General features: G+C 46.3%; 1 long non-coding RNA gene across 2 annotated transcripts; it reads left to right on the forward strand.

The window, feature by feature from the left end:
• Positions 1 to 16,029: 16,029 nt before the first annotated feature.
• On the forward strand, positions 16,030 to 20,279 carry LOC138924038 (uncharacterized). 2 transcript variants are annotated; one of them, XR_011438584.1, is made up of 3 exons: positions 16,030 to 16,176; positions 17,889 to 18,046; positions 19,070 to 20,279. It is a non-coding gene; the product is annotated as an uncharacterized lncRNA (long non-coding RNA). The 2 variants fall into 2 exon arrangements; XR_011438583.1 differs by having other exon boundaries at positions 16,047 to 17,294.
• Positions 20,280 to 22,011: the final 1,732 nt, after the last annotated feature.

Below are 22,011 nucleotides of genomic sequence, written 5' to 3' on the forward strand. Positions count from 1 at the left end.
TAAAATTGGAATCATACCTCACATCCTACCCAAGAGTAAAGTGCAAATGGATCAGAGACGCATCAATGGAACCATACAAGTGTCAGAGGAAAACAGGGGATCTACCTTATAATTTGGGATTGGGAAGAGGCTTTCTTATTATGACTCACAATCTAAAATCAATAAAAGGTAATTCAACTATGTAAAAAAATCTTTTGCATAGCTAAAATCACCATAAACGAAGTTAAAAGACACGTTGTATACTTGGAAAATATTTGCAGTGCATATCACAGATAAAGGGCTAGTATCCCTAGTACGCAAGCGACTCATAACAATCAGGGGGGAAAAGTCCAAACAGAAACTAAACAAAATAAGCAATGACAAACAAACACATAGAAACAGAGATTGTATTGGTGCCTACCAGAGGGGAGGTGGGAGGGAGGAGGACGAAAGGGGTGATTAGGCACATGTGTGTGGTGATGGATTGTAATTCGTCTTTGGGTGGTGAACCTGATGTAATCTACACAGAAATCAAAATATGACAATGTACACCTGAAATTTATATAATGTTATAAACTAATGTTACCGCCATAAAAGAATCCTGAAAGATCTACGTAAAAAAAAAAAAAGGAAACTAAAGAAAAAACAAGAGAGCAAGAGAAGATAGACAACAGGTCTTTAAATATGTAAAAAGATAATTGGAATAAGAGAAATGCTGATTAAAACTATGCTGATACTATTTGCAATCGCAAGATAAGCAAAATTTCAAAAGCCCCATAAAGCATTCTGTTGACAAGAACATGAGGAAATAGGCACTCAAAGTCAATGCCAGTAGGAATGCAAAATGCTACAACCACACAGAAGGGATCTGGCAATATCTAACACAACTACATACACATTTAAACTTTCACCTAATAATCCTACTTATATTAATTAACTTTGAAGATTCATCTCCAAAAATATGAAACAAATATGCACAAGGTTATTCATTGTAGTATTACTTATGATAACAAAATATTGCGAACAATCTATATGCATATATGCAAAGCAGAATAGTCATTGGTAGAATAAGTGATTGGCATAATATGTACCTACAAAAATGAGAAAAACCTCTATAAATTGAAGCAAAGTGATTTACAGGATATGTTTAAGTAAAAGACATAATAGTACGTTGTATTTTTTTAAGAAGGAAGGTGAAATGAGAATATATACTTATTTTTGCAAAAGAAACATGGTAAGGATAAATCAGAAGCTAGTGAAACTGGCTACCTGCAGGGAGTGAGTTGAAACAAGGAAGAAATATTAAGAGACAGAAACTTCTCTAAATGCACTGTTTATATAGTTTTGAGTTTTGACCCATGTAAATATTTTACCATACAAAAAACAAAATTAAATCCTCAAACATGGGGAAAAGACCCTAAAATTGAATATAAATAGAAAGAAATGAAGCTATCTGTATATCAAATTGATAAGATAACTATACAGAAGGAGAAAAATCAATGCAACTAACTTTTTGGGTATAGTATTTGGACTTTACATTCTCATTGAGACATATTCTAAAAATAAGAACTGCAAAGAAATTTTGACCTTTAACAGTATTGTTTTGGTAGTGGTATGGGTATAGCAATTTCAAAATTATTTTGTCTTTATTATGCCAATGAGAAAATGGGTAAATATATTGATGTTGTTGAAACCAGGGAGGTGGAGAAGCTGCTGGAGAGAATCTTTGTGGAAGAATGAGATACAATTAAGGAATGGGAAAAGGAGAAGAAGAATCCTGTATATTGGATAGGAATTACAGGTGTTAGTTCGTGATTTTTTTAAGGATTCCTTTTTCTCCAACCTTATTGAAATATAACTGAATTACACTAAGCTGCACATATTTAAAGTGTGCAATTTGTTTATTTTTGAAAAATGCACATACAAATAAAACCATCACCACAGTAAAGATAACAAACATTTCCATCACTCCCAAAAGCTTCTTTGTTCTCTTCAACATCCATGCATCCATCCCTCCCTCCACCTCCATGAAAACATTGATCTTTTTTCTGTCATTATAGATTAGTGTGCATTTTCTGAAATTTTATATATATATAATATATATATTTATATATATAATTATAAAATATATATATATAGGACTATATAGTATGTACTTTTTTTTCCTGGCTTCTTTCATTTGGTATAGTGACTTGAGATTCATCCATGCTGTGTATCAAAGTTCATTCCTCTTTATTGTTTTTATTCCTAAGATTGGAGTGGCTGTGTTATTAGGTTCATATAAGTTTATAATTGTTTTGTTTTCCTAATGAACTGTCCTTTTTATCGTATGAAATGTCCTTTAACTGTAGTGATACTCTTTATCTGGAAACTTATTTTATCTGATTTTAAAATAGCCATTATTGCCTTCTTATGCTTATTATTTGCATGATATCTATTTACCTTCGATCCATCTGTGTCTTTTTATTTAAAGTGTGTCCCTTGAAGGTAGTGTTTAACAGGGACTTGAGGGCCAGCCTGGTGGTGCAGCCGTTCAGTGCACACATTCCGCTTTGACGGCCCGGGGTTCGCCGGTTCAGATCCCGGGTGCAGACATGGCACCACTTGGCAAGCCACGCTGTGGTAGGTGTCCCACATATAAAGTAGAGGAAGTTGGGCATGGATGTTAGCTCAGGGCCAGTCTTCCTCACCAAAAAGAGGATTGGCAGCAGTTAGCTCAGGGCTAATCTCCTTAAAAAAAAAAAAGAAAAGAACAGGGACTTGCTTTTTAATCCACTCCAGCAATCTTTCCCTTTTAATTGAAAGGTTTAGACCACTAGCATTGAATGTAATTATTGATATTGTTGTATTTAGTTCTACTATTTTATTATGTTTTCTTTTTTCCCCTCTATTTCTATACTGCTATCTTCCATTTCCAGCCTTCATTCAGATTATTAAAATAAGTTTTAGTATTCTATTTTAATTTATCATTGGCATTTTTGCATTACTTTGTAGTATTTGCTCTAGAGATTATAATACATATACTTTAATATTCAAGTAAAATTTAGAAGCTTTGCAATTATATAAACCCCTTTCCTATTCCTCTGAAATGACCTTTATGTTATCATTGTCATTTGTATTATATCCTCATACATTAAAAATTTCACCAGATAATTTTACAATCTTTGCTTTCAATAGTCATATGTGTTTTAAAGAACTTAAAGGGGAAAAGATATTGGTCTCATATTTACCCAGATATTTACCACTTCTGCTTCTCTTCCTTCATTCCCCAAGACTCAGCTTTATTTTGTTGTCATTTTCCTCCAGTCTGATGAGCTTCCTTCAACAATTCTTACAGAACAAATATTCTAGTGACAAATTCTCTTATTTTTCCTTCATCTGAGAAACGCTTAATTTTGACTTCATACCTAAAGGATATTTTTGAGGGATATAGAATTCTGAGTTGACAGTTCTTTTCTTTCAGCACTTTAAAGATGATGTTCCATCGTGTTCTGACTCTTAGGATTTCTAATGAGGAATCTCCAGTCATTCTATTACAAAAAAAAGTGTACTTTTTCCACTGGCTGCTTTCAGAAGTTTTTCTTTGCTTTAATTTTCACCATTTTGATTATGATGAGTCTAGATATGGTTTTCTTTGAATTCATCTTGTTTGGGGTTCATTAAGCTTCTTGACTCTTGAATCTGCCACCACGGAATAAAGTGAAAATTCAGTAAGATGTTAACAGAAATACAGAGCAGATACACTGAGGGCTCAGAAGATGAGTAGTCAATTCTACCAAGTTGGTGAATGGAAGGAGATGCCAGACTTAAGCAAGTATACAGAATGTGGGAGAGGCAGTCTAGGCACAGGGGACAGTGTGAGCAAAGCCATGAGAGGTGACACATAAGAACCTAGCTCTTCATTCTCCAGTGTTGTTTCACTTAACCTTTTTTTAATTACTGTCGTCATAATAGTTGATAACATTGTGAAATTTCAGTTGTACATTATTATTTGTCAGACATATAAATGTGCCCCTTCACCCCTTGGGCCCACCTCCCATCCCTCTTCCCCCTGGTAACCACTAAATTGCTCTCTTTGTCCGTAAGTTTATCTTCCACAAAAGAGTGAAAGCATATGGTGTTTGTCTTTCTCTGTCTGGCTTATTTTGCTTCACAAAATATCCTCAAGGTCCATCCATGTGGTTGTGAACAGGACAATTTTGTCTTTTTTATGGCTCAGTAGTACTCCATGTATATATATATACCACATCTTCTTAACCAATCGTCAGTCGATGGGCCCTTGGGTTACTTCCACGTCTTGGCTATTATGAATAATACTGCAATGAACATAGGAGTGCATAAGTCTCTTTGTATTGTTGACTTCAAGTACTTTGGATAAACACTCAGTAGTGGGATAGCTGGGTCATATGGTATTGCTATTTTTAATTTTTTAAGAAATCTCCATACTGTTTTCCTTAGTGGCTACATCCACTTTTTACATTCCCTCAAGCAGTGAATGAGGGTACCTTTTTTTTTAAAACCACCTGGCTTTGTTTTCTGAAGTTCTTAATGACATCTTCAGGAGGGACATGTTTTCCCACTCCATCTTGTCTTTTTAAGGGTAGGAATAGCATTTCTTGCTTTTCCTGTATTTTCTGAGGATGTCTAACACAGGGCTTTGCAAAAAGAAGAAAAAAAAACAAGAACAGGCTGCTTTTTGGTCAGCATGTGAGGGACTGATTCTGGTTTGTCACTTTATGAAAATACAGTGGCAAAACGAAGAAACTCAGTTTTCCCTATTAAAAAGGTACAAAAGTTGCCTCTGGAGACAGTAATAAGTTAATTGGTTGAAGCAGTTTGAGACTCTTAGAAACAGACTAAGTAAAAAATTTCATTTTATCGCTCAACTTATACCTATTAAAACTAACACCCAAACCTTAGATGTTCATCCAGCATTAATTACTACATTTAAGGGGCTAAAATTAAGTGCTTTGTTGGTTTCTCTAGATAATTTACATATCATTACTTTACAATTCATGTTGCAATGATTTTTATTAACATTAGTAAATGAAAACGGAATAATATTACTTCCAGGCTTTCATGACCCTAGGGTCAGAGTCACTAATTTTTTTCTCCTTTAAAATTATAATTGTCAATTTTGAAAATATATGTGTAGAACCTAATCATTTATTTTAAAAAGGAAAGAATGAAACCAAAATGAATTAGTATTTACACTTTCACTGGGGTTGTATCAAACCCACAATCAGTGCTTTATAACATAGAGGGCAAGAAGAAAAAACAGAAAGAAGTAGAGAAAAATCAGCCAGAGTAGAGAAGAGAAGAAAAGCAAAAAATACCAAAAGTAAAATAGAGGAAATGACATTGTTTAACTTTGTTAGCCCAGCATCTCCCAAATGTGTTTAACTGTGGAACCCAGAGAACAGCTCAAGTACCGTTGGTGCTCAAAGGGACACCCTCTGGGAAACCATGGTTATAGCCATCTGCAAACTCCAGCCAGGAGTAGTAGGTGTCATCTGTGCTAAGAGCTTCGAGTCCAAAGGCAAAGACTGGAACACTTGTTAGCAGCACCAACACCCAGCAGAGAACAGTGGTCCTGGGGGACCACACTTCAGTCCATGGCACTTTCTTCCACAGCCCAGCTCTTTGGAGAAGTCTGCAGTGGAGGGGCTGGGTATGAAGTGTTTTTTGAAGTACAATACACCTATGAGAGGTTTCTGCCCTTCTTTCAAACTCTTGGCACCCAGTGCACCTCCACACAAAGTTGGGGGGATGCACTGGGAATGTGCCTACTTGTCTGGAGGCCAGCACCCTCGCTGTGCTCTGGGGGAAGCAGTGCAGTAGAGGCTAAGGGAACAGAGATTCCCAGATCGTAAGAGAGGCCCACCCATCCTTAAGGCAGGAATTATGAGCTCTTGCCATAGACTTCTCTACTTCTCCATTATTCTGTCTCCCATCTTGCCTTTCTCCTGGTCCCTCAGTGTTTTCTGGCTGTCTCCTCTGCCTGTCTCCCTCCCCATCCCCATTTTTATCTCCTCCCTCTCTCATTTGAGGTCCAACTGGCCAAGAGGGTCGTTCTGGTCAAATGGGAATCTGCCAAAACTTCCCCTGGATCCTCTCTCCCACTCTAGATAAATCCATCCCACATACCATGCTCCCTCCATCCCTACCTCAAGCCATCCCAGGCGCAAGGTCAGAGGATCCGGCCCTAAATTCTTCCAATGGGGTTGGGGGCTGGATGAGGGGGTGGGTGCTTGTTGTCCCTGTCGCTGTCTGTCTCCTACTTGGGAGGGGGACAATTGTTTCTGGAGCAGTCTGCTCAGAAACCCTCTCTCCACCCCCATCCCTCTGCAGAGAGAGGATTTGGCCAGTGTGACATTTCCTGACAGCTCTGACAGGCCTCAAGGAGACAATTAATGCCTCACAGCTGCCTCCACCAGGGAAGGTGCTAGAAGAGGAGGAAAGGGAGGGGAGGGAAGTATGTAAATTTGCAAAAAGTTTTAAAGCAACAGTAGAGAGTAGGGAGCAAATTAAATGGCAATCTCATTGAACAAATTCTTCTTGGAATCCCCTCAAAGGCCAGTCAGCGGACAGCTGAGGCAAATTTATGGAACCACCACAGAGCAAGGCTGATGGACTTCTCAATTGTTGGAGCTTTCGGAAAGAAGAAAGTGGTGGTGGAGCCTCTGCCCCAGGCCTGGATCCTGAAATGTTGGACTTTGAGCCCTGCCTGCCTCATGAACAGGGATGGGGGCTGTCTAAGGTTGCAGGTACCCAGCTGCCAGGGCCAGAAAGAGGAGACCAGCCCCTGGGAAAGTGATTTCTGATAAAAAGGCAGGCAGACAGACAGACAGACAGATGGATGGGTCTCCTTCCTTCCCAGACACCCCCACATCTGCCTGGGCAGACAGATGGGCTTTCCTCTGGGTTTTATAGATTAATGCATCCTTCTTATCAATTATGGATACAAGAAAGTGTAATTTTCTCCCCATGTTTATACTGTTCAGGATTAATCTGCCTGTAAATGGATAATCTGTCAGCTTTCCGAGACACTGAAGTGGGGAGGGGGTGGGGCAGGAAATGAGGAAGAGATTTACCAGTGGGTAATGCCATCTGCTTTATTAGGTTGTTTTATAAACCTGACATTCAATTTGTTCTGGAGGACTTGGTGACGGATTATTCTGTAAATTCCCAAATAATTACAATAACCAGAGAGAGGGAGAAAAAGGAGAGAGGGAGGTGGGATTGGAGGGGTCGAGGTTGCCAGCACTTTTGTGAGTAATGGTTCCAGGGGACAGCATCCATCCTCAGCCCAAGGGTGGCTGGAGAAGGCCAGGCCATGGAGGTGGAGGATTGACAGAATCAGAACGGGCCCAAATGGTCCTTCAACTCCGGATCTCATCCATCTCTCCCATTGTCCCCAACCCCTCATCTTCAAACCTTCAGACTCTCTGCTCTCTCCAACAAGATGGTGAATTCACGTGGGGCCTGTGTGATCAATATGTGTATTATATTCTTTCTCCTGTCGCCTGGATCTGAATCCCATGCTCTCCTCACTAGCTATGTGAACTTGGGTAAGTTACTTCAACTGTGCCTCAGTCTCTTCAACTGTAAAATCGGGACAGTAGTAGGTACCTACTCCTACGGTTGTTGTTAGGATCAAATTAGTTCCTATATGAAAAGCACTTAAAATTATGCTTGGTGCGTACTAACTGCTATATAAACTATTTGCTGCATTATTATTATTTATTCGTGTTTTTAATCCCACAGTACTGAGGCTGGTGCTGCATAATATAGTATGCTCTCAATAGATACCTGATGGTTAAGTCTGAAAAATCAGAATCTCGGTGCTGATAGATCCCTTAGCAATCAGAAGGTTCACCCCTCTCCTCCATCCCCCGCTTGAACACTCCTGAGGACACGGAGCTCCCTCCATCATCAGACTGTTCCAGTGAGTCTTCAAATAAAGACAAAAGCTGCCTTCCCCTAGCAGAGCCTCCGAAGGGTTAATGCTGCTGGGTTTGCAAAGCGAGGCAGGGGAGCGCCCCTGTGGTAACGGCAGAGTCTTGATTACCAGCTCTGAGAGCTCATTTTTCAGCAGAATGCTATTCAATTATCCCGTGAGCGTTTATCTTTTAAATTTCCGAATGCTGCCTTCCATGGCTTCTGTAATCTTATTTGCCACTTGTGCTGGGGTGGGAGTGGGTGGAGGGAAGAAGGCCACACAGTGTGTGTCCTCAAGGCCCACCTACTTGATGCAGTCCCTGTGTTCTGGGGTGCGAGCCTGTGGTCATGGGATCCCATGCAGGGAGAGAGGAGGGGCGGGATTGGAACCCTTCTTGCTTGTTATTTCTAGCGATCTCTGTGCCTTTGTCTTTCCAAGGACAACTCTCTGCTACCTCAGTTGGTTACCAAGATAAAGAGGCTCAGGGAGTGGAGCCACTCTCTCTGCAGCTTCCCACATGGACAACGTCTGTGCCATGGCGACAGTTGAGCAGAATACATACCCCCTTTCATCTCGGAGTGCATTCGTGACCATTAGCCTCATGTCATCCATGTGTAATTATTACATAGATCAGGAATGTTATTTCTCCTTTGGAAACTGATGCATAACTAGGTCAAGTAATTTGCTTTATATAGTCATACATGGAGTTAGGGTTTGGACTGTGTAGTGGGCTGCTATTGTATTCCCTGTCCAGAACCCACCTCCCCACTTCTTCTGATAAAAGAACTCTCTTCTGTGGGGAATCCATTCCAAGTGGTTTGGATGGGACTATCAGTGCCTTTCTTCAGGGGTGTGCACAAGACTCTGGCCTGGCCAATCAGAATACTTTATGCCCTTGGCCACAGTATTGGATCAGGGATGGTCATGTGACCCAAACCCAGCCAATCAGATCCTTCCATAGAACTTTTCTTCCAAAGTTATTGGGGAAAAAGCTTTAGTCTTCCTGGAGTTGCTAATCTGGTGGCATGTGAGCCTTAGGCTACTGGTGGCCACTGTGCTCACCATGACCAGAATGCCTGCCCACAATATGGAGAGACTAAACCCTGATGACACCGTGGAAGTCCCTGAACCCAGCCATGCCGGCCACAGACACACCCTCTAGATTTTCAGTCATATGGGCCAAAATATTCCCTTTTCGCTGGGTACTATGAGCTGTGTTCCTGTCATACAAAACCTCATTAATATAGGCTACAAATAGCACCTCCTCCCCATCGTCAAACTTTATCTCACAAATTCAAGATGTTTGTCAAGAAAGGATGGGGAGCTGGGATGACCTCCTGAATCTCAACAGGAGCTGAGTTTACAGCTTTGTGGGCCCCTTCCAGTCTCCAGATGCCCCTCTTCTATTAAAGCCCCTCTTCCCTATTATTAGTAGTACACATGTTAACAGATGTGTTTCTCTGTACCGGTTTTGTAAAGTTTCTCCTACCCACTTCCTAAAGACCTTTGTCTCCATCATTCATCACAAACTCCCTGGGGATAGGGAGGGCAACCACTTCTAGGTCTTCTTTGTGTCCACCAATTTCTGGTTCAAGGTTCCCAAGTGTCTGATACAGGGCCTGGTGGCTTGAGGTTATCTGCGTGTTTGTGTGTATCTGAGTGTATTCTTGAGTTTAAGGAGGACTGCAGGTGGAGGGACTGCCAAAATAGCATAGAGGCTGCAGATTACAGGAAGAGAGAGAGAATAGAGATCTGAGCAAACAGGACTCCTTGAGTTTGCAGAGTCTGAGAGTTCTGCTCAGTAACTTCATCTGGCTTTATGTTATCATTTATTCAGACCCCATCTTCTACCAAAAGAGGACCAAGGGAGCTTACAACTATGGTTGTTGAGATACAGACAAAGATGACGTCAATGTGGTGTTTACTTCCTTAATTGTGTGTCCTGCCCTGGCACCAGGCCTGCTTGGGGACCCCAAAAGCAGGCCCACTTCACCAACTGTGTCCTCGCCAACTGGCCTGCCCAGAGTCTCTGGCTGGGCTGACTAGTGAAGGGCCTTCCCTGATGAAGCCAATCTGCAAAGACCAGAAGAGGTGACGACTTCTTCAAATGCACAGACACCAATGCAAGGCTACAAGGACCAAAAAGAATCAGAGAAACATGACTCGACCAAAGGAACAAAATAAAGCTCAGTAACCAACCCTGAAGAAATTACAAACTGCCTGACAAAGAATTCAAAATCATTGTCTTAAAAAAGTGAAAGGAGGGCTGTGGCTGAGTGGTTAGGTTCACGCACTCTGCTTTGGCGGCCTGGGGCTTCGCCGGTTGAGATCTTGGGGGCAGACCCAGCACCGCTCATCAGGCCATGCTGAGGCGGCGTCCCACATAGCACAACCAGAAGGCCTTAGAACTAGAATATACAACTACGTACTGGGGGGCTTTGGGGAGAAGAAGAAGAAAGAAAAAAAAGATTGGCAACAGATGTTAGCTCAGGTGCCAATATTAAAAAATAAATAAATAATAAATTAAATTAAATTAAACTTTAAAAAGTGAAAAGGCAAGCCACAGCCTGGGAAACAACATTCACAATTTATATATCTGACACAAGACTTATATCCAGAATATATAAAGAACACTTACGACTCAGTCATAAGAAAACAAAGAATTCAATTTTAAAATTGGAAAAAGACTTAAATCACAAAAGAAGGTCTAGAAATGTCCAATAAGCACATTAAAAGATGGCCAGCATCTTCAGTTGTCATGGAAATACAAATTAAAACCACTTCATAGCCAATAGAACAACTAAGTTATTAAAAATACAATACCGAGTCCTGGTGAGAGTGTGGAGCAACTGGAATGCTCCTACACGGCTGGTGGGAGCGTAAAATAGTACAACCACTTTGGGAAAGAGTTTTGCAGTTCTGAGAAAGTTAAACATACAACAGCCATTCAACTATTAGGTATTTACCCAAGAGAAATGAAAGCACATGTTCACACAAAGACTTATATCCAGATGTTCACAGTAACTTTATTTGTAATAGCCAAGGCGGCAAATGACCTAAATGTCTATCAACACGTGGATGGATAAACAAATGGGAGTACATCCATTCAATGGAATACTACTCAGCAACAAAGAAAAGAATAACTATTGGCATATGTAACTACAAGCCTCAATCTCAAAAACATCATGCTGAGTAAAAGGAGCCACATACGTAAAAAAGTACGTATTATGTATTTCCACGTATGTGAAGTTAGAGAACACGCAAAGTTAATCTACAGTGGTAGAAATGGGATCAAGTGTCGCCTGGGGTGGAGATGGCAATCGACTTTGAAGGGGCACAAGGGAACTTTCTGTGGTGACAGAAATGGTCTTTTGTAATCGGAGTGGTGGTTATATTCCTAAATCTCATCCAACTGTACACTTCAAATGTGCGCATCTTATGGTATGAAAATATTCCTCAATCAAAACAAGAAGTCAAGGAGGAGGGGGATGGATGCTCTGAGCCCATGTTGTCCCCCCCCTCCCCCGCTCCTACTGCTTCAAACAGCTCATCGCAGGTCTGACAGGCTGAGGTGGAGGTGGAGAGGAGACCTTTGTGTCAGAGGTCTACCTGTGGACATCACAGCCCAGGACCCATAAAGCAGGCGACTGACACCCCAGGTATTACTTGGAACACAGTCCTTAACAGAATCCCGAGAAAAGAGTCGTTTCCCTGGTGTGGCAGACACAAGCAGGATCTACACCAAATTCCAAGTTCTCTGCCCCCACTTACTTGGGCAAGTTATTCAACTTCTCTGTGCCTCAGTTTCCTCATCCGTGAATGGGGACAACACCTAGAGTTGTTGTGAAGATTCGGTTAACTAACCTTAAGCGTTTAGACTAGTGCTCAGCAGAGAGGAAAGTGCACAATAAATGTTGGCTGCTGTGGTGACGGTGGGGGTGATCTCAGGCCACTGTGGGGAATGAGGTCAAGAAGAAAGAAGGCTGAGGCTGCCGGGAGGGAGCAGAGGAGCAGGGGAAGTCTATATGACTTGAGTATCTCTTGCTGCCTGTGCCAAAGGTCCTGTGCATCCTGGGTGTAGACATGCAACACATAGTCTATGTATCTGTTGTCTTCATCTTCCGGGACACAGCACCACAGACTGAGGGGCTTAAAACAACAGAGATTTATTCTCTCACAGTTCTGGAGCTAGAAGTGCAAATCAAGGCACTGCAGGACCATGGTCCCTCCAGCGTCCATCCCTAGAGAAGGATCTCTTCTCGCTTCTTCCAGCTTCTGGGAGCCCAAGGCCTTCCTTGGCTTGTGGCAGCATCACTCCAGTCTCTGACTCCATCCTCCCTCTGTCTACATCCAAATTTTCCTCTTTATGTAAGGACACCAATCACATTGGATCAGGGCCCATTCCACTCCAGTATGACCGCATCTAAACCTGTTTACACTGCAGAGACCCAACTTCCAAATAAGGTCACATTCACTGGTACCAGGGGTTAGGACTTGAGCATATTTTGGGGGACACAGTTCAACCCATAACCCTGGGTCCCTCCCCTATACTGAATGTATCTGTGAGGATGTTCAGTGTACATGCGTGTGCAGGGGTGCCATCCCACAGGTCTGTCTGTGCAGTGCCCGTGTGGAGCTGTGCATGTGTGTGCACCCTACGTGCTCTGTCTGGGTGGACCTGCATTGGGTTCCATGCGTGAATCTTGGGTTTATATCAAACATGGGAGTTTTTGCCTTTAATATTGGTCTGGTTTATCTTCCCACTCTGTTCTGAGATTCCTCATCTGCCTACAGGCCCCGATGCTCACACACAAAAGGACGGGCTTTCAATAACTTTCCACTAGTAAAATGGGTTATTTCCTGACTGACACATTTCTTCCTCTAATTATACACTGACCTCCTCCTTTGGCATATTCAGGAGGAAAGACAAAAGGCCCAGGACTCAGGCTGACTCAGGGCACAGGCACACACACACAGACATACACACACACACATGTATGGACACTCACCTGCACGTGCACACACACACACACACACACGTTCACAAGGAACGGTCAGGGTGTGGTTCTCAAAGTGTGTTAAGAACCCTGGGCATCTTCTTGACTGAGATAAACATCTGCAAAGATCCCCAGAACATCGCATACCACCCGGGTCTTCCACTCTAGAACTGCGTATATATTTAAAGACACCAATACTAACATTAACGTCTTAAAATATTCTTTTAAGGTAAAAATCCCAGGAATCATTCATCCAAAAAAAATTACTCTAAGGCAGCTTCTGGTTTCTCCAATGGCAAGTGGGAGCATGTGGAATGAGGGAATAAATAATACAGTCCCTCCACATGCCCTCCTACGGGTCCCTCCCGCCCCCTGGAGAAATGGGGGCGTACAGACTGAGTTTGAGGAGGAGCCCAGGACAGCTATGGCGATCTCTCTGCCTGGCCTAGAAGTAACTGGACAGGGACCCTAAGTAATAGATCTTCTTTGCCTCTTTTCGGAAAAATACAGTTTATGAAAGCAGGAAGAAAGTTCTAGACCATGTTTCAACCTCCTCGTTTTACAGAACAGGGGACTGTGTCCTAGGAAATAATTCAGCGACGCCTAAGCTCAGGGGTCCAGTGTCTCCTGCCTCCTAGTACAGCATGCTTTTCCCCCTCGCCTCCTGCCTCAGCCGTTCCATCTCTTTAGGCTGTGGGGGTGGGGGTGGTGGAGAGGGAGGGTGGAGGGAAGAGTCCTCGGTCTCCAGGGAAGGTACAGAAGAGAGCCACAGGAGACCTTCTTGTAAGGCACAGAAATCCTTTCTCCCGCTGAAGGTTCCTCCACACCCCAGACTTCCCTCCCAGCTGCGTCCACCACCTGCTCCAGCCCCCTCTGCTGATGTATTTAACCCAGAGACACCACCACCCCTGCACTTTGATCCTGCAGGCGCCGGCAGCTTTTTGTTCTATTATTCACTGCAGGGCGGATGCTGGGTTTTCTCTCCTTATCACAGGCTGTGGCTGGGCTGCCCACCGCCTCCCCAGGTCACTGGATGATGTCCATCAATAAGTCAGTAGCAGCAATTGGATTCCAGAAGCCTTTTGGGGAAGGGATTTACACCACTTCAGGATCAGAGTTTTCTACAAGCCTCCTCTTGGGAAGAGACCAGGAGAGAACAACAAGGAGCATAAAAACAATAGCCGTACATGTAAAGACGATGCTAAGAGGCATGCCCCATCTGCCCACTGAGCGGCACGCTTTTGAAAGCAGATCCTGCTCTTATGCGTGTGTGTCGCCACAGCACCCAACACACAGTGGGGCCTCACTGATATTTACTTAATGAGTGAACACGTAAGGGAGCATCTCCCAAGCCTCTAACCCCTTCCTTCCAAAGACAGAGGACGAGGAGCACAGAGCTTCCTAGTGATCCTAACTACATGGCATTATGGGATACATTTGTTTATTTGCTTACCCACCATCTCCCCACATAAACACCAGAGCATCTAAGCTGTATGCAGGCTCTTCATTTTGTTCACAGCTGTATCCCAGTGCCCAGCAGAGTGCCTGGCATATAGTAGGTCCTCAACAACTGTGTGTAATTAATGACAGAACCGGATGTCAGGAGACCTGAGATCTAATTCCAGCTCGGCCACCAACTTGCTGAGTGACCTGGGCCAGTCACTTCCCCTCTCTGGGTCTCAGTTTGCTGTGTGAAAAGGGCTTTGTGCCAGAAGATCTCCAATGAGGTCATCCAGTCTAGACATTTCTTGAAGAACATGGAACTTCAGTGTCACCACACAGAGTCCACGCTGTGAGATTTCCAGATGCATGCTCTGTCCCTGGTGTCTCCCTCCACAGGAAATCTTTACGGTAACCTCGGTCACAAAGAGCTTTGATACCCTAAGCAGAACAAGTGTGGTGGGGTCATAGAGCAAACTCCCAGCATCTGCAGCCTGGGCAAATGTTCAGAGCCTAGAGAAAGGAAATAGCCTCTAACGCAATGCATGACTTCTGCAAAAGTGGGAGACCTTTGTTGGTTCCTGTTCCTGAAGTTGTTGTCCTCCCACCAAAAATCCAGGCACTCACAGCCCCTCTGGTGGCACTGGATGATATCCATCAATGGGATGGAGTTGGGAGCTGGGAGAGGACGAAAAAAAGGAGAAGCCCTAAAGAAGCCATTCCCCCGCAGACAGCCCTAGAAATACAGGTGGGGTTGAGCAGGGGCAGAGGCGAGTGACGACCTTCATGACTCATCTTTAAATCTCAGAGCAGAGGAAACACATTCCACAGTGACTGCTTGAGATAGGAACAGGGTGGACCCCAAGAAGATCAAGGACTCAGAATCAGGAATTAGGGGAGGGCTCAGCACATCCAGCTGGCAAAGAGAATTGAAAGAGAACTGTATGTGGTGTGCTTCCCTAAGCGGACTAGCGCACATAATTGTCATTCCACAGTGCGGATTCACTCTCCTCAGCTAAACCTTCAGGCTCTGTTACCACCCGGTGGGTCTCCCGCGACCCCTCCGCCCTCACCCACGCCTTGCAGAAAGCTCTTCTCCCTGGAAGTGTCGCTAATCCATATATATTATGTCTTTGTAGGGTGGGCAAAGGGGTGGTATTCATCTGTTTAGAGACCCGGGGGTGGAATTTGTGGGCTGGGCGCGCTAGCTCTGATTTCCAAGTCTTGCCTCCCCTGCCGCTTCCTCCCCCTCCTCCCCAGCAGCAGAGCTGTTTGCCTTCAGCGCCTCGCTCAAGGTCAGGGAGAAGCCAAGGCCAGGAGGAGGGGGTGGCGGTTCCCAGCAGTGCTGTCACCTGGCATTTACTTTACAGGCTGTTGCTTCCCAAACAATACAGTACCTGCCGGTTTACAGGGTACCTTCCGTCTAGCTTTCCAGTAATCCATTCCCATCAAACAAACACGCAGGGTTCCCCTGGCCCTGCGCGGACCTGGAAAAACACAGCGCTTGGCTGGGCTCCCGGGGTTGGGTGGAAGCGCCCATGCCGTAGCGCCCAAGTGCCACGAGAGGGCAGCCGCGGGCCGCAGAACCTCCGACCGCCCCTGTTTTCCCCCAACAGGCTTGGCCTGCGCCTGCGCACATCCAAGGCCGCCCGGGCCCGGCGCCCCGCCTGTGCTTCCGGCGGCGCGGGCGGCGGAGGCTGCTGATGGCCTGCCGATTTGAGCAGCAGTTCTGCGGTCCCGGGAGGGAACAATGGGCGGATTTCAGCCGTCCGGGCCGGGCAGCCTTCCTTTGAGGCCCCAGAGATGCGATAAGAGGCAGTGAGTTGCGGCTGTGACCAGGGGTTTAGGCCTAATTTCAAATCCCCCCCCCCCCAACCGGGGGCAACGCGGCGGCCGCGCTCACGTGCTGACCTCCCCACGCCCCTCCGCGGGACCACCCTTCGTCCATCTGGTCCACTTGGAGCAAGGTCGCAAGATCTCTTATTCAGAAGTCGCGTTGACCAGGAGGCCCCGGGGCGCGGGGAAGGGCCCCTGGGAACGTGCAGTTTGCAGAGCGCCCCAGAACGGGCTGCGGCCGCGTGCGCTTCCTCTGCTTGGAGTTTAAAGGCCAGAGCAGGAAAGGACTTCAGGGATCAGCTAGGCACCCATGAGAAAATAGGGGAAGTGCATGGTCCAAGGTCACGGCGTTTGCTAGTGAGGAGCAGATCAGACCATGTCAGTCCCCACTTAGGACCCTGCAATGGCTTCCCTAGCTTTTGGGAGAAAGTCAGAGCTTCTTAAAATGGCCTCAGGGCCCTCCAGCATCATCTGCCCCCGCTTACTCTCCGACACAGCTCCTCTCTACTCCCGCTCTCCTGCAGGCTCTTGGTCTTGCACATCCGGCTCCATGATCCCCGCTTGAGCCAGCCCCAGCTTCTGCTGGCTGGCTAACTTCTGTTCATCTTTAGGTCTTGGCGTACATACCATTTGCTCTAGAAAGCTCTCCAGGCCTTCCCCGTGCCCCTCACACAGAACCCTATCCAACAAGGCGTTCCTGGTGGTCCACAGAGAACACTCCTCTAGCCCCCTTTTCCCCTCAGACTATGAAAGGCCACACTAGGTCCTGGTTAATATGTCCCTGGCATCTAAACCAGTCCTGGGCTCAGGATAAGGACTCTGAATACGTGGTGAGTGAGTGAACGGGTCAGAGCAAGCCCATCTAGGCTCCAATTACTGGGCCTGTGTACTTTTCACCATATTGCCCACTGGCCCTGTTACTCTTGTAACTAAAATAAGCAGATTTATGGTACAGAAGAGCCTATGCTATATGGCAGAGGTAGGAAAACCAAGTCTGACCATGAAAGGCAATTCTTGGAAGAATATTACGTTCCTTGTTTCTGTACCATTTCCAACATGGCGTTCTCCCTGTGACTGTACTCCGAATGGTAATTTCTAACGTAAGTTATTCTTGTTATTTCACTCAGAGCACTAACGTCACAAAACAGATTTCAAACCACTTTCCTAGAACTGAACAGCAGTGTTTCAGGGGCTCCACGTGCCCACTCAATCAGAACAGCACCATTTTTATTTTTTACTTAGGTATTTCTTGTGGAAAAGAGAAAGAGCCAAGGTTTCTATTAATGCTTTAAGAATATTTTGAAGTCAACAGTGCCAAAGGATTGTCGAGCAGAGCAGCTGAAGAGCTGTGAACAATTGTTAACAGTTAATCATTTCAGTGGGCTATAGCCTGCGTTCCCAGGGAAGCACATAATACAACTTGCAACCTACTGAGCTTTTCTCCCTCCCTTTTATGTGGGATCTGTGTTTGATGGTCTCCATTGTTTCTTCTTCCCTGACAGCAGGGATCTGATGTTTAACGGATACAGTAAGGAACTGAATTTCAGAATTTGTCACATTTATAGAAAAAGTTGCTGTTACTCAATTGAAGAAGAGAGTTGAATATTTTGTATTTCTCTTTTTTAAAATTTTTTTGTTTGAGGCTCTAAATTATTTTTTCTTTAAATGTCCCCCCCACCCCCCCACCCCCAAAGATGTCCAGGTCTTAGTCCCTGGAACCTGTGAATATGTTACCTTACTTGGCAAGAGGAACTTTACAGATGGGATTATGTTAAGGATCTTAAAACAAGGAGATTATCCTGGATTATCCACGTGGGCCTGGTGTCATCACAAAGATCCTTCTAAGTGGGAGGTAAGAGGCTCAGAGTCAGAAAAGGAGACATGTCAATAGAAGCAGAGCTTGAAGTGATGCAATCTGAGAAGGGTTCAGCTGAACGCTGGTGGCTTTAAAGATGAAGGAAGGGGCCATGAGCCAAGGAATGCAGGTGGCCTCTAAAAGGCAGAAAAAGGCCAGGAAACGGATTCTCCCTTAGAGCCTCCATAAGGGACATAATCCTGCTGACACCTTGATTTCGGCCCAGGGAGACACATTTTGGGTTTTTGGCCTCCAGAACTGTAAGATGATAAGTTTGTGTTACTTTAAGCCACTAAATTTGTGATAATTTGTTACAGCGGCAATGGGAAACTAAACCCCCCCCCCCAACAAAGGAAAACCAGTTTCTGCCATAGACCCACTTGAATGGAAAGAAGGGGGTTAACTGGAGAAATGAGACAATTGGGCTGTGGCTATTGTGAGGAGAAGGAGCTCCTGCAGTAGGAGGAGGAATATTAGAGGCTATCCTGACATATATATATATTCTTTGTTATTCCAAAAAGGGTGTAAGTCGGCACCACAGGATATGTGTGGTGTAGCTCTTGCACACACAGTCTTATATTTAAACTGTTTGTATAGCATTTTTATTTCCCCTGCTGGTCTGAAAGATACCAAGATGGCACACATCTTTATATTCCTTTTGTTTCCAGGGCCCTGGATAAATAATACCACCTTGCTTTTGTGAGGCATTTCACACTTCCCAGAGCCCTGGTGTGGCCATAATCCATTTTGAGTCTTACCACAACTCTCGTGGGGTCAGGCAAGAACAGGAATATTATTAGTAATATTCTTCATTTGACCAAACTCTAGCACCCAAATTTCCCTGACACTCAGGCCCTTCCCTCCCCAAGATTCCATCCATTTTATCTGCAAAGTGAGTGCTAGACCACAGATGAGGAAGTTGAGGCACCGCTGGCCTCCCAAGGGTCCCGAGTCTGGGCTCTGGGGGGTCCAGAGTTACTTTGTGAACCACTTTGGGTGTCTTCTTCCCTCTGAACACAGGAGAAAATCCTTTTGCCCAACTGGTGATGGAGAAAAAACTCCACAACAGAAGAGAAACCCATCCCACTTCTCAAGGACATTGAGAGATGTAGTTGGGGAAAAGGAAGTCAGCCTCGGGCTCCGGGTGCTGGAGGTCAGCAAGGCTTACTGTCGGGGGTCCTCAGTCTGAGCCCCAATCTCTTCTCCAACTGTCCTAGGAAAGCTGTGCTGTGGAAGTAGGGAGGAGGAGTGATCATGTTCCCGCCTGGACTTCAGGACCTGGCCTGAGGACAGGTCAGAAGAGGAGGGTCTCCATCACTATTTTACATTTTAAAAAATTCTTCACATCCCGTTAACATTTCTCACGTACAGAGACAGCACAGTCTCTGGAGTTAGAGACAGTTTCAAGTCATAGGTCCCCACTTAGCCGGGGTGTAACCTTGGCAAGTCACTTGGCCTGGATGAGATCCCACTTCATCTGCAGAATGTGGAAAACACCTACCCTGCAAATCGTTGGGAAGATAAAAATAATATGTGGAAAATAAGAAGCACTCAAATGATAGCTGTATTATTTATAATCAAGAAAACAGAGAGGCAGAGTGGATTTCTCAAGTCGGGCCCCTGGTAAATGGTGGAACCAAGACCCCGTCCTCAACCCAAGTCTTCAGTTTCTCCCCCAAAGGCCCTTCACTCCCCAGAACCTTCTGCGGCCAGGCCTGGGCCCTCCAAGGCAAAGCTTCCCCACCCGGCTCACCCAGAGAGAGAGCAGAGCACAGGCTGCTCCTGCGAGCTGCCCCCACCCAGATGCCGCTGGAAGCCGCGCGCTGCACAGCTGCACACATCTGGAACCCCGCCCGGCCGGAGCCCCGAGGGGCGCTCCCGAACTCGAAACCTCAGAGCGGGGAGACGGCAGGGCGGCCGCGTGCGTCTCCTCCCTCCTGCGCTGCCCCGGACTCGCGCCCGGGCGCAGAGGGGCGCTGAGCCGGCGGTCAGAGCAGACTCCTGGGCGGCGCTGGGCACAGTTCCCGCGGACCTCCACTCGCGCGCGGGCGCTTCCAGCCAAGGCGGCTCCGAGGAACAGGCGCACAGCATGCCCTGGGCGCACACACGTCTGCGAACCCCGAAGCAAAGCCCTCGCTTTGCAAGCGTGGACGATTGGCGAGGGCCGGGCGGGAGGAGGCTGGTGCGGGCCCGGGAGGCCCCGCGACGACGCCCCGGGCGGCCGGGCGGCGTCGGGAGAGGGGCCTGGCGCGGCGGCTCGCGGCCCGCCCTGGCCCACGGCCCGTAGGGTTCAGACGGGGCCAAGGCGGCCAAAACCCGGACGGCTCGCGCCAGGGGCCGGAGCCAAGGCTGACGCGCGGTGCTGAATAATGTTTGGACGAGCCGGCGCAGCCCCGGGGCTCCGCGAAGACGCGCTGGAGGGGCGGGCGGGCCTCCCTCGGCGACGCTGCCCAGGGCCCCGCGCCGCGTCCTCGAGCGGCTGCGAAAGCTCCGCGTCCCGGGGCCCTGCCCCCGCGGCGCCGGCACCAGAGGGCGGGAAACACGGGCTGTCTCCCCCGATTCATCGCCTCGGGGGTCCACCGCCCGGGCGCGGGACTGGGATCCCTGAGCAGAAACCCGCACGCGCACACGCACGCTCCCGGGGCAGGCGGCCCTGGAGAAGGGCGCTGAGGGTCGGGGTGCGCAGGGAGGAGGGGCGCAGAACCTCCGGAGAGCGAGCACCTGCTTTGGGAGGATGACAAGCACAGGGAACCCAGACACTGACCTTACTGAGCCCCCAAAGGGGCCTTTACACAGCCCTTACTTATTCCCCTTATTGTGATTAAGACAGTAACTCACAAAAAGCTTCGCATTTTACCGGTCCATTCTAACCCGTCTTTCCTCTTTATCGGTATAGCCCCGCTGCGTGAAGCAGACGGGGCCTACCTATTCATTTTACAGATGAGAAAGCACAGGGGTGGGAAAGGCTGAGATTCGGTGCCCCTTTGCCTAGCTAAGCTCTGCCAACCAAAGGTTACGGCCCTTCTCTTTTCTCTCTGGGCCAGAAGCCAAGTTTCCACCTTCCAACATTCCCGTAGAGGAGTGGCCTCTATTTCTCTGGAAATTAGGCCATCCAGTCACCACTACCTAGAGAGGTGGGGATAGCAAGTGACAAGGAAGCAGCTTCTCCTTATTGCAGGAGAAATTACGTGAGTTACCTCCTTAGATGCTTCCCTTGCAGTTGGGAGGAAGAACAGCCCGCCTTGCCCTAGAGCAGTCATTCTCAGTCTTGTCCCCAGACTAGCAACGCGAACATCACCTGGGAACTTGTAGACAATGCTCAATATCTGCTCCACCCCAGACCTAATGAATCAGACACTCTGGAGGTGCAGCCCAAGAATTTTTGTTTTAAGGAGGCCCCCAGCTGATTCTGCGAGGCACACCAAAGTTTTAAGAACAGCTGTTCTAGAAAAGTCTCTGTATAGGCTGGAGGCAGCCCTTGCATCCTAAATGCTGGCTGCGTAGGAGGCCCAAGAAAGCAAGAAATGAACTGGGAAATCCAGTGGTTAGCAGCAGTGTGATAGGTACTTTCTTCGGAGTCTCTGTTAACTCTGTGTGTGTGTGTGTGTGTATGTGTGTGTGTGTGTGTGTAAACCCTTGGGGGCCCATAAAATATTGGAAAGTAATGGAGACTTTTAGGGACCCATATAATATATTTACATAGCCATTCAACTCTCAAACACTCTCTAAGCGTCCCTGCGGTGGACCAGTCCTTCAACTTGCTAAGGATGATCTGGATATTAGCTGACTCTTTGAGTTGAAACAAACAGATGCAATCAGGTCATCTCGTGAAATGGAGCTTTATTGTTAGGTATGAGATAATAAGTGGAGCAGACACTGCTGTTTCCTTCTCCCTGGCCAACAGAAAGCTCACGCTCCCTGGGTTAAAATATAGAGCCAGCCTGTGCCTCAGGGAGGCTGCC

This window comes from Equus caballus, chromosome 5, assembly GCF_041296265.1.
Source record: "Equus caballus isolate H_3958 breed thoroughbred chromosome 5, TB-T2T, whole genome shotgun sequence".
Taxonomy (NCBI): domain Eukaryota; kingdom Metazoa; phylum Chordata; class Mammalia; order Perissodactyla; family Equidae; genus Equus; species Equus caballus.